The sequence below is a fragment of the Betta splendens genome, chromosome 22 (assembly GCF_900634795.4).
Source record: "Betta splendens chromosome 22, fBetSpl5.4, whole genome shotgun sequence".
Lineage (NCBI taxonomy): Eukaryota > Metazoa > Chordata > Actinopteri > Anabantiformes > Osphronemidae > Betta > Betta splendens.
The window spans coordinates 15,958,112-15,971,346 of NC_040900.2; the positions used below are offsets into that span (position 1 = coordinate 15,958,112).

General features: G+C 46.7%; 1 protein-coding gene across 1 annotated transcript in view; it reads right to left on the reverse strand.

Annotated features, from left to right (window-relative positions):
• LOC129603580 (uncharacterized) overlaps positions 1-9,245 on the reverse strand; it is a 227,972-nt gene extending 218,727 nt beyond the window's left edge. The window contains exon 1 of the mRNA XM_055505635.1: positions 9,145-9,245. The gene's annotated coding sequence lies outside the window, so the exon portion shown is untranslated. The remainder of the gene's footprint in view (positions 1-9,144) is intronic.
• Between the last annotated feature and the right edge of the window lie 3,990 nt (positions 9,246-13,235).

Below are 13,235 nucleotides of genomic sequence, written 5' to 3' on the forward strand. Positions count from 1 at the left end.
CGCTCCAAATGTCTAAAAAGTGAATTTTTGCATAATATGAACCCTTTAATGTGACATGGTATTTAAAATTAAATTCCGATTAATCTTACCTCAAGACGCCTGAACCAGTTGCCAAACCTACTGTCATGTATGGTTTATGATCCAGGACTGGAGCCAGTATGATTGAATGTGTATTTATTACAGAACACATTTAATATAAAGTATATCAGACAATTACACATGCATTGAATAAATCAGTATCTCAGAAATTCATAAACAATTTTAGAACATTTCACTATTTACATATTAATCATAATGTACCTGGGAACTCTGATTTACAAACATAGTTTTTGTTCTAAATACATATTGACCTAATATTTTTTAATTGCTTTTAGTAAGGTGTATGATATATTAAGTGCTATATATAACTATATAAATAATATATAACTAATAGAAATGTAGTTATTGTTTTTTTCTTCATAAATTTGCCAGTACTATGTCTGTGTGTATGTCAAGTTGTTGCACGTATCTAGCCTAAAGAAGTCTTGTTAGCTGGTGCTGGGGACTTCTAGGGTGAAGAGTCCAAGTTGTCATTCCATCTTCCCTGGTCTGGATCAGGGCAGTGTTTCCTGAGGGACAAGGCACCTATGTTGAACTTAGACCACCTGTGAAATACCTAAATTATTGTTTTTGTGGCAATACCTCAATAAAAGTTGAAATATTATAAAACATTTGTCTGTTTTCCCTTATAAAAAATAGTTCAGTGAAACAGCAATAGTCAAAGCCAACTTTTTTTACCAATGCACCAGCATTATAATGCTGGATAAGTTACCTTAGCAGTTCATGTGCAGACCACAAAATGAATGGGTAGGATTCATAGTTATGTTGAAAACATAGTTTCTGGAGTGGAACAGGTACAGTCATGGGCAGTTGGCTGGGGAGATGTGAGGATCTTTGTTGTCTTCATCACGTTTTGGAAGACATCGGAAGCAGTGCAGCTGCTGTACAGATGGAGGATGCAACTGTTTTGCTTGACACCACTCTAGAAGGTATAGAGAATAGAATAGTAGATTAATGAATGTCCAGTATTTCCTATGTATCTGACAACCTTCACAAATGTAAACATTATATAGAGGTAGTTAGATAAGTGTAATGTAATGGTGTTTGGAGTGCTTTTTTTGATAAATTTGGAATGGCATGAATAACCTCCTTTCTGTCAGGTTGCTCAAATTCTGCTCAGAGGGCCGGTGGGACAGGGATGTTAATAAGGTCCTCCATATAACGACCTGGGTCGAGCAGGACTTGAGATGGTCTCCATCAGCCTTTCCACATAATCTGCACCATAACACTAGAATAGATATAGATACTTCAACTACAACTACTGAAATGTGAAATCCAAAGTCTCTGTCAAATAAAACTGCCTATTGGCCAACAAATGATCATACTGCTGTTAAATGTACATACTTTTGCTCCTGAGGTGAGCAACAACTCGTCTATAAGGTAGCCGTGTGTCCACAGCCTGCAGTGACGTGTCAGTTTGAGAAGCAACCTCCTTGCGTTTTGGTAGCTGGGATGCTCCAGCCTGTATTAAAAAAAACAATGTCAGATTTACAGTTAGCTGACTAGATAAGCAACACACGAGAAGACAGCAACAACATACATGTTAGACTTTGATAGAACTTGCCATAACCCAAATTCACAGGTCTACTGGGGCTACGACGTACACATGACAGGCTCGGTAGTAATTGGAAACACAGCTGACTCTCACAACTTACTATCGCAGCCAAACCCAAGTTGTACTGAACGTCATGTTGAGGCTAGCGCTAATCGGTAACGCTGCGCTACCATCACGCTAGCGGCTTACATGACGCTAGCAGCTAAAACGTGAGCTGAGTGAATGACCTCAGTACCATATATCATACGATTCAAACCGGACGAATGCTGGAGAGGCTTGGAGTCATCCAAATTGCGTGTCAGCACCTTGGAACACTGTCTCTCTCTGTCACTGTTAGATTCAACGGTTCAAGCAAGTAGCATTCCTTACACAGGAGGGAAGCTAGATTATAACCAAAGAAACTTCTGGAGTACATACATCAAATAAGTATGAAGCATCTACTTACGTTTGGGAACGCAGCAAGTGGATTACGTCGTCAACCTCAAGCTTACCCTCGTTTTCAAAGCAGATGGAGATGAAACGGTATCCACACACAAAGAAGCATTTAGGCAGAGGTGCCGGCACTGGTCCATTTACAAGAAAATTAATACATAAAATTCTCCTTTCTTGCTCCGCTGGTAAAATGAAAAGGCTGCGATTCTGATTGGAACAACCAACAATGGAGCACTTTCTGAACTCTAATGGCCCCATGTCAGTTGACAGTGACAGTGAGTGACTTCTTTTTTCTTTTAAATGGCGGGTGGCAACCAACTGAAAGGTGCATTACCTGTCATAGTTCATGTTAATTAGTCATATTCTTACTCATTTCCGGTTTTACATTGTTACCACTTCCTGTCTAGCACTCATACCCAGTTAGTCCAGCTTTACTTGCATCCTCATTAACCTTACCTGTGCATCATTAGCAATCAACTCCTCTGTACTTAAGCACCACCTCTCACCATAGCACCTTGCCAAATTGTCTGCAATGTCTTGACCAGCATTCCAGCGTTTCTAGTATCTGATTATCGTGTTTGACCTTGTCCTGCTACCGACCTTGTACCTAGTCCAGCCTCTGACAGCCCAGTGCCGTAAGTCTGACCATCGCTTGTTTTTGACCTTGCCTTTGCCTACTCCCTGTCGGATCCAGTCTTTGCCTGTACCGTGTATGACCTCTGCCTGCCTGACCTTGACTATTAAATTATTGTTCTTAACCAAGTCGCTGCTGTGCATTTGGGTCCTTCCTCCATCGTATGTTTGTAACATTACCGCCACCGACTATGCTATAGTGCACAGTGAGTGACTGAAACAGTGTTGCAGGTAAATTTAGGGGTCCAGGTCCAGAGTGTCATGAACATGAACCAGGGAGTCATATAAATGTACCAGAATGTCCAAAAAGTGAATTTTGCATGTGCAGGAACTTTTAACTGTAGAGAATCCCTTAATGAATAGATATTCTATATTTATGTTTTGGGGAAACAGTCTTGATTGCTACAGTATTGGTTTAATTATTTCTTCTTTTCAAAGCAGTGACATTTCTGTTCAGAGAGTAAAGGATCAAATTGAGAACTTGCTTGACGTCTTCCAAGGCTTGGAGGATTTAGTGAGACACATTTAGAACTTATCAGATGCTTCCCAGGTCATAGAGGAAGCAAAGTCTAGGGAACTCAAACTCTTCATATGTTTGTGAAGACATTATTAGGTTTTTTGCTGTTGTTTTCCAAAGAAAACTGATGCTTTGTGTTGCATATGAATTTACAACTAAAACAATTAGTAACAAAAAATATGAATAGCCACGAGTTTAAGCATATTGTAGTTTACATAGTTGTTAAACATAGTTTAAGCAATAAGTCATATTGTGTTAAACCATCATAGGAATGTACCAGTTACACCACACAGGTTAGTACAGTATTCATCTATTACTTTTCTTACTTTCGCTTAGTCTTCATCGACAGCTCCATGTGTGTAGCATGGTGCAGAAGTATTCTTGGGTGCAAAGTGTGCACTGAGCTGTGGCAGACTGGGTCAACGCTGTGCCTGAAATGCATGGAGGAGCCTTTGTACACAGGTTTTGGGGTTGTAATTATGAAACACCTTATAAACTTTATTTATTGTGTGATTGCTCCTGTTTATGCAATTTGTAAGTTAGTGTTTTATTGTCATACAGTACCATCACCTGTTTTTCTTTTAATAAATGATTTTGTATTCAGAAAAAAACAAAAAGGCTGTTGTTTTGAACTGTGTATTTCATGGCTAACAATGCTGGACAGCTAACACACTCACGGGACCCATACCACCATTAGCCTCTCTCCCAGTCCTCTACCCCACTAAGGTGTTGTTTTACCTGAACCATGCCTTTACCAGGCCACAGCAGCCACAGGACAACATTCCTATGAATGATGAGTTTACTGTCATGGTTTTGCTCATTTACAGTATCTCAACCAAAGGGCTTTAATTAATTACTCTGGGGAATGTTGAACACATAAATGACTGTAAAGAATACCATTTGGCGCATCCACAGAGAGTCTGAAATTCTTCTCTATTCTGACAAACATACATCTAGGCCACACTTCTTCTATTGACCCATGTGGTCTGACCCAGTGACAGTCCAAGTTTCAACCTGTTCACCCACCTGGACATCTGTGTCTCCCATATTAATGAAATGGATACCATGGACATATACAGTGCAATATGTACAGTAGAAATATGTTAATGAACGAGGTCTGACAGTTTTAAAACAGGAGGAGCTGTTAATGTGTCTGCCACGACAGGAAAGTTGTCAGGACCACAGCTCCCAGTAAGTCCAGTACATTGATACTAATACAGGTGACACACTTTTACCGGTTTCACCGGAACACCAGAAGTTCATAAACACTTCTGTCCTTCACCCATTTTAGCCATCATAGTACACCAGCAGTTTTTTGTTGGTTGTATTTTGTAAAAGTGAAAACTACTAAAGGAAAATGAAAAATAAGTATCAATTATTTCCAAACCAAAGAATTAGATGAGTTTCTTCTATTGCAAATATTGCAGTTGTGTGTTGAGTGTAACAGGTAGTTTAAGAAACTGCATGGAAACCGATGCCATTTTTAAAAGTGCTACAGTAACATGTAGTGTCACAAAATAAAAACTTAAAATAAGTTTTCCTACTCTAATGAGTTGTCATTTCTCACAAGACTTGGCACACAGCAGCTCATTTTTTTTCCACATAATTGGTAAATTATTGTTGCAGAAATAAATGTCTTCTGTATATCTCAAGACCACGCTATGAAAATCAGATGTATGTGATGACAATTAGGGCAGGACCATTGTTTAATTGTTATATTCTGACAATCTTGGGTGTTAAACAGATCACTGGCTGTTAAAGCCTGTAATAGTGTAGCCAGTCAGTACACACAGACTCCACAAGCCCCCTAAGAAAGCAAGACTTTTATTTTAAAACGAAGTACAACTTCGACAGTATGGCGGTGCTCATATGCAAATTAAGCAATACTTTAGGTTTATACTTTCTTCTCTATATATGATTGTTACAGACCTTGGGGTCCGTTTGTGTCTGTGTCTGTGTCTGTGTCTGCATCTACGTGTCTGCGTGAATGAGTGTGCGGTGAGCGTGAGTACGCGTTGGTGCGATGGGGTGTGGTTACAGATGGCGGGCAAGTTGGTGGTTGGACAATGGAGCGGCAGACGAGTTTCACCATTGGACGAGGCGGCGGAGGAAGGGAGGTTTAGTGGTCGAGGCAGCGACGTCGCTGGATGAAGGGACGAACAGCCGGACCAGCAGCCCCCCCTCCATATGACGAAAGATCACAGCTTGAGTTTTGCAAAAGAATTGACAGTGTGACCAGTGTTTTCGTTTTCGGTACAATCATGTGATTTGGCTGTGTGCGCCGATGTGCCTGTTTCGCCACACCGTAGGGGTGAGCTGCCTTTTTGTTTGATTGCTTTTCTCCTGTTTATTACGTAGGGAGTTCGGCTTAGTGAATGTCTGTTTGGTTCTGTTGTTTTCTTTTGTAATAGGACTTAGTTAAGTTCGGGGGGACCGTAGACATCATTTTGTTTGTTGTTTTGGCCTTGGCTCACCCCAAAGTCTTTTGTGGTTGTTTTTTGCTTTGCATTGTAAATACACTCTGACACTCACGGGTAGCTGTTTGGTTTGTAAATAAATTGTTGCACGGAATATTGCTTGGCTGTAACATAAATTGGGTGCTCGTCTGGGATTTTTATCCCCGTGGAAGTGACTTCCACTGTGTTTGGTTGACGTGTTTGTTAGTAGTGCAGAGGCACGGAAAGGTGTGTAAAGGATAAGTTTTGATATGGATGAGTTTGCGCGCACCCCCACACTCAATAAACTGGACCGGTGTACCAAGGCCGATCTGTTGTGGATTGCAAACTTCTTTGACATAGCGGTCCCACTGAACGCGAGGAAGGCGAAAATGTGAGAAAAGGCGCTGTGGCTGAAGGATTGGAGCAGGAATGTCCAAAGTCCGGCCTGGGTGCCAATCACGGCCCGCGGTAAGATTTCATACGGCCCGCAACTTCGGTCTTATCATGTATTATTTATGGCCCACTAGTGGCCTGTGAGTGGAGGGAGGGGGGAGGGGTCGGGTTGGACCACGTGTGCTAGGGGTTGCTATGGTGGGGCCAATGAACGGAGGTTTACGGCTTAGCTGGTCTCGTTCGAAGCCGAAGCCCGGCAGCCTCCATCTTGAAAAGTTCCTGTTACTTTCGCTTTTGAATTTAGCGAGTTATGGCTCACAGAAGTTGGAAAAAAATATTTTTCGCTCATGAGTTGGAGCAGAACACTTGTAGTTTTTGGACCAATGTGTTTTGTACCGAAACGCTTTATTGGATTACATTCTCTGGATCGTAACGAACGAAAAGAGACCACACACGACGTGATTGAGTGCGATTTGAAGCTCAGAAGTCGTCAAAAGTAAGTGATGGAAAATTTATGGATTTATGGTTATTGTTTTTTAAACGTTTGGTGACTGCGCTGTGTTGTGCTGTGTTGTGTTGTTTTAGCTGGAAATTGTTTATTTGGTTGGAAAGACGAAAGTCTAAGCTTTCCAACAGTGTGCAGCTTGTGTCGCTGAGGTTTAGCGGCTGGGCTGTACACAGTCATAACTCGCATGATCCCCTCAGGTGTTCCTCAGGAGGGACAGTGGAACTTAAGGGGTTAAACATCTTGAATAAGATTTAGATATAACTGTTGTTGTTGTGTACCTGTAACAAACTATTACTCTGAAAGATCTTGTAAAAGATAAGAGCAAAATGTACTTGTTTTAAACTTTAATGATAAGAGACAACTTTGCATTACATATAACTCCTGTTTAAAATGTTCATGAGGCAAAGATATTTATCAAACTCATGTAAATTTAAGGTATTTCATACAGTTCAGTGTTCAATGTTATCTGACTCCCCAGATATGAGTTGTCGTTTAAGAGTTGTTCACGTCTGCCTGAGCGGCTTATATTTGGTTACACTGCCATTTAAAAAAAGAAAGAGAATTGTGATGATGAAAATTGTTTCATAATTGTGTACATTTGCATGTAACTTTTTTGGTTAAAAACATCAGAAGCATCTACTGGCCCCCAGGCATCTTCACTTCATCAAATCTGGCCCTTTGTGCAAAAAGTTTGGACACCCCTGGATTGGTGGAAAGGGGAGTGGTGCCCGGGCCGGTCACTCAGGTCAAGACTTCTGCGGATTGGCAGGTGAACACGGGGGCAAAGTTTCCCAACGCCCAGCCAGTCCCGGCGCCGATGGCTGCGGATGGGAAGTTTCCTAGTAGTCCTCCAGCCAGGCACATTGACCTTTTGAGCCTGTTGCAAGCTGGGGTGGATAAGGAGGAGTTACAAATAGCTCTGCGGATAAGGGAGGTGGATTTGGAGGCTAAAACGCGGGAGATTGAGCTCATGCACCTTCGCTTACGAGCGATGGACTTAGAACGAATGATTGAGCAGAGAACCTCCACACCGGCCTGAGTGCGTCTCCCTCCCTCTCCCTCTGACTAATTTGATATTAGCAGACACATCGCCCTGGTTCCCTCCTTCAGAGAGAGCAAGGTGGACAGCTATTTCAATGCATTCGAGCGGATTGCATCCACTTTGAAATGGCCACGGGATGTCTGGAGTCTCCTGCTTCAATGTAAACTGGTGGGGAAAGCTCAGGAGGTGTGCGCCTCCCTGACCATTGATGACAGTCTGAATTATGATGTGGTGAAAGCTACAGTGTTGCGTGCCTACGAGCTCGTTCCATAAGCCTATCGGCAGAAGTTTAGGTCCTGTGAAAAATCTCCAAGCCAAACATTTGTGCAATTCGCATGGGAGAAGTCTGTTTTGTTCGACAAGTGGTGTACAGCCAGTAAAGTTACCACCCGAGAACAGTTACAGGAGCTGTTGTTGCTCGAGGAATTTAAGACGTGTCCTCCTGAAAGAGTTGTCCATCCATCCATCCATCCATTTTCATCCGCTTATCCGGGGCCAGGTCGCGGGGGCAGCAGTCTAAGCAGAGAGTTCCAGACTTCCCTCTCCCCGGACACTTCCTCCAGCTCTTCCGGTGGGACCCCAAGACGTTCCTAAGCCAGCCGAGAGACGTAGTCTCTCCAGCGAGTCCTGGGTCTTCCTCGGGGCCTCCTACCGGTGGGACATGCCTGGAACACCTCCCCAGGGAGGCGTCCAGGAGGCATCCGAACTAGATGCCCGAGCCACCTCAACTGGGTCTGATCTTACCTTACCTTATCTCTAAGGGAGCGCCCAGCCACTCTGCGGAGGAAGCTCATTTCAGCCGCTTGTATCCGTGACCTTGCCCTTTCGGTCATGACCCTAAGCTCATGACCATAGGTGAGGGTAGGAACGTAGATTGACCGGTAAATTGAGAGCTTTGCCTTTCGGCTCAGCTCCCTCTTCACCACGACGGACCGATACACCGACCGCATTACTGCTGCCGCCGCACCGATCCGTCTGTCAAACTCACGCTCCCTTCTTCCCTCACTTGTGAACAAGACCCCAAGATACTTAAACTCCTCCACTTGAGGCAGGAACTCTCCTCCAACTTGGAGAGAGCAAACCACCTTTTTCCGGTCGAGAACCATGGCCTCAGATTTGGAGGAACTGATTCTCATCCCAGCCGCTTCACACTCAGCTGCAAACTGCCCCAGCGCACGCCGGAGGTCCTGGCCTGATGAAGCCAACAGGACAACATCATCTGCAAAAAGCAGAGATGCTATCCTGTGGTCCCCAAACCAGACCCCCTCCGGCCCCTGGCTGCGCCTAGAAATTCTGTCTATAAAAATAATGAACAGAACCGGTGAGAAAGGGCAGCCCTGCCGAAGTCCAACATGCACCGGGAACAGGTCTGACTTATTGCTGGCAATGCGAACCAAGCTCCTGCTCCGGTTGTACAAAGACCGAACAGCCCTTAGCAAAGGGCCCTGGACTCCATACTCCCGGAGCACCCCCCACAGGATGTCACGAGGGACGCGGTCGAATGCCTTCTCCAGATCCACAAAGCACATGTAGACTGGTTGGGCAAACTCCCACAAACCCTCAAGCACCCTGCTGAGGGTATAAAGCTTGTCCAGCGTTCCACGACCAGGCCGAAAACCACATTGTTCCTCCTGTATCCGAGGTTCGACTATCGGCCGAATTCTCCTCTCCAGTACCCTGGCATAGACTTTCCCAGGGAGGCTGAGAAGGGTTATCCCCCTATAGTTGGAACACACTCTCCTGTTCCCCTTTTTGTGAAGAGGGACAACCACCCCGGTTGTCCAGGCCAGAGGAACTGTCACCCTCCTCCACACGATGTTGCAGAGGCGTGTCACCCAAGACAGCCCCACAACATCCAGAGGCTTGAGGTACTCAGGACGGATCTCATCCACCCCTGCTACTCTGCCACCGAGGAGCTTACTAACTACCTCGGTGACCTCAGCCTGGGTGATGGGCGAGTCCGCCTCTGAGTCCCCTGCCTCTGCTTCCTCAGCAGAAGGCATGTCGGAGGGGTTGAGGAGATCCTCAAAGTACTCTTTCCACCGTCCGATAACATCCCCAGTTGAGGTCAACAGCTCCCCACCTCCACTGAAAACAGAGTTGGTAAAGAACTGCTTCCCCCTCCTGAGGCGCCGAACGGTTTGCCAGAATCTCTTTGAGGCCGAGCGATAGTCCTCCTCCATGGCCTCCCCGAACTCCTCCCAAGCCCGAGTTTTTGCCTCCGCAACGGCACGGGCTGCAGCACGCTTGGCCTGCCGGTACCCATCAGCTGCCTCAGGAGTCCTACAGGTCAACCATACCTGGTAGGACTCCTTCTTCAGCTTGATGGCGTCCCTTACCTCCGGCGTCCACCACCGGGTTCGGGGATTACCACCACGACAGGCACCGGAGACCCTGCGTCCACAGCTATGAACGGCCGCGTTGAGGATGGAGACGAAGAACATGGTCCACTCGGACTCTATGTCTCCCACCTCCCTCGGAATCTGGTCGAAGCTCTCCCGGAGGTGTGAGTTAAAGGTCCGTCTGACAGAGGGTTCAGCCAGGCGTTCCCAACAGACCCTCACTATACGTTTGGGCCTGCCAAGTCGTTTCAGCCTCCTTCTCTGCCAGCGGATCCTACTCACCACCAGGTGGTGATCAGTTGACAGCTCAGCCCCTCTCTTTACCCGAGTGTCCAAAACATATGGCCGAAGGTCAGGTAAAACGACTACAAAGTCTATCATCGACCTCCGGCCTAGGGTGTCCTGGTGCCATGTGCACCGATGGACACCCTTATGTTTGAACATGGTGTTTGTTATGGCCAAACTGTGCCTAGCACAGAAGTCCAATAACATAACACCATTCGGGTTCAGATCAGGGAGGCCGTTCCTCCCAATCACGCCTCTCCAGGTATCACTGTCGTTACCTACGTGGGCATTGAAATCTCCCAGAAGAACGATGGGGTCCCCAGTTGGAGCGCTTTCCAACACTCCCTCCAGGGACCCCAAGAAGGCCAGGTACTCCACACTGCCATTTGGCCCGTAAGCACAAATGACGGTGAGTGACCTATCCCCCACCCGAAGGCGCAGGGAAGCGACCCTCTCGTCCACCGGGGAAAACTCCAACACATGGCGACTAAGCTGGGGAGCTATGAGCAAGCCCACACCAGCCCGCCGCCTCTCACCGCAGGCAACTCCAGAGTAGAAAAGGGTCCAGCCCCTCTCAAGGAGTTGGGTTCCAGAGCCCAGGCTGTGTGTGGAGGTGAGCCCGACTATTTCTAGCCGGTACCGCTCGGCCTCCTGCACAAGCTCAGGCTCCTTTCCCCCCAGTGACGTGACATTCCATGTTCCAATAGCTAGATTGGTTATCCAGGGATTGGGGCGCCTAGGCTCCCGCCTTCGACTGCTGCCCAATCCACTCTGCACCAGCCCCCTACGGTTCCTCCTGCGGATGGTGGGTCCACTTGAGGACGGCCCCACGTCGCTCTTTCGGGCTGTGCCCGGCCGGGCCCCATGAAAGAGTTGTAGTATACCTAAACGAACAGAAGGTGGAGACATTGTCTAAGGCCATGGTAATGTCAGACGAGTTTACCCTGACGCACCGGGGTGTTTTCCCCGCTGTGCATGGGGAGAATAGGCTACTCCTTAGCCCGGAGAAAACGCTGCCAACGAGGGCACCACGTCTCTGTCCGGTTTCCCCTGAAGATCGGGAGTGCTTTTACTGTCATGAGGAGGGTCATTTGATAGCCAAGTGCCCTGCACTTCAGAGAAAAGAGTGAGTGAATGTTCAGCGGAGTCCAAAGAGTGTGGGCTTGGTGCTGGATGTTCCTCCTCAGTCAGGCTCACCCAACCCCAGCTCCCTGACAGGCGATACAGACGAAAGTTATCTGCCGTTTATTCTACAGGGTTTTGTTTCTGTTACGAGGGATGTGAAGGATCAGGTGCCGATTCGGATACTACGTGACACCGGGGCGGTACAGTCACTGATGTTACACAGGGTTTTGCCGTGCAGTCAGGATTCATTTGTGGGGTCAGATGTGCTTGTCTATGGAGTGGGAATGAAGGTCCTGAGGGCTCCTTTACACAACGTGTTCTTAGAGTGTCCGCTGCTATCTGGTTCAGTCAGGGTGGGAGTTCTTCCTTGGTTAACAGGAGAGGGGGTGGCCTCATACTAGGGAATGACTTAGCCGGCGAGAAGGTTGTTCTGAGCTGCCCGACTCGTTTGTTGCCAGTGATACTGCGGGCAAGGGGGTTAAACCAGTTGCTGATGACGCTGCAGTCGCTAAGCTGTTGCCATTTAACCCTGATCTGTGTCGAGAGGTGGACAGAGCTGGTTTTATTCGGGCCCACGACCATTCCTCGGGCCATTTGGGAATCTGGAAAATGTACAACCGCATACTGAAGTGATTTTTTTTTAGCCTGGTCTAAAGTCAGACGTTACTCGATTTTGCCGTACATGTCACGTTTGTCAGTTGATGGGGAAGCCGAATCGCACCTTTGCGCACCATCCCTGGGGTTGGGAATCCGTTCGATCATATTATGGTGGATTGTGTGGGCCCATTACCAAAGACTAGGTCGGGACACCAGTACTTGGTAACCCTCGTGTGCAGCAACGTGCTACCCCGATGCTTTTCCCCTACGTTCTTTGAAGGCTAAGGCAGTAGTCAAACCTTCGGTCTCCCAAAAGTTATCCAGACGGATCAAGGTATTAACTTTACTTCGAAGTTGTTTGCACAAGTGCTGAAGTCGCTCTCCGTTCAGCCCCGTACCTCCAGCACATACCATCCCCAGTCACAGGGTGCACTTGAGCGGTTCCATCAAAAATTAAAGTCCATGCTAAAGAAATACTGCTGGGAGTCCAGGCGAGATTGGGATGAGGGCTTGGTGTTTCTTCTCCTCGCAGCCCGCGAAAGTGTGCAGGAGTCCACCGGCTTCAGTCCGGCGTGGTTGGTTTTTGCTCATACAGTGCAGGGACCCCTGCGGCTGCTGAAGCAGAAATATTTTTTGGACATCCCCATTTCCAGTAAAAACATACTTGATTGTGTTAGCGCTTACATTAAGCTTGTGAGTGTGCACGCCTCTCGCTTGCGGCGTCACAGTGGAAAATGAAAGTAAAATTTGACAAAAGGACGGTTAAGCATGATTTCCAGGAGGGTGTGTTAGTGTTATTGCCTCTCACCGGTGCTGCGTTGGAAGCTAAATTTTGTGGACCTTATGTGGTGCGACGAAAAATCAGCGAGACGGACTGTGATCAACACGCCTGATCGTAGGAGAACGGCGCGAGTGTGTCATGTCAACATGTTAAAAAGGTATTGTGATCGTAAGACCGCTACTTCATCCTCGGGAGCTCCCGCACAGATCTGCACAGATTTCCATAAGGTAAACGCCATAACCAAACCTGATTCATATCCACTGCCTCACATGGAGGATTTCGTGGACCGGGTTGGTTCTGCTCGGTTCGTGTCCAAGTTAGATTTGTTAAAAGGATACTGGCAAGTTCCTTTAACAGGGCGTGTCAGAAGTCTCAGCTTTTGTGACCCCCGACGGCTTTTATCAGTATACGGTGATGCCCTTTGGTTTAAGAAATGCATCGGCAACTTTTCAGCGGTTGATGAAAATCGTCCTCTCCGACGTCCTCAA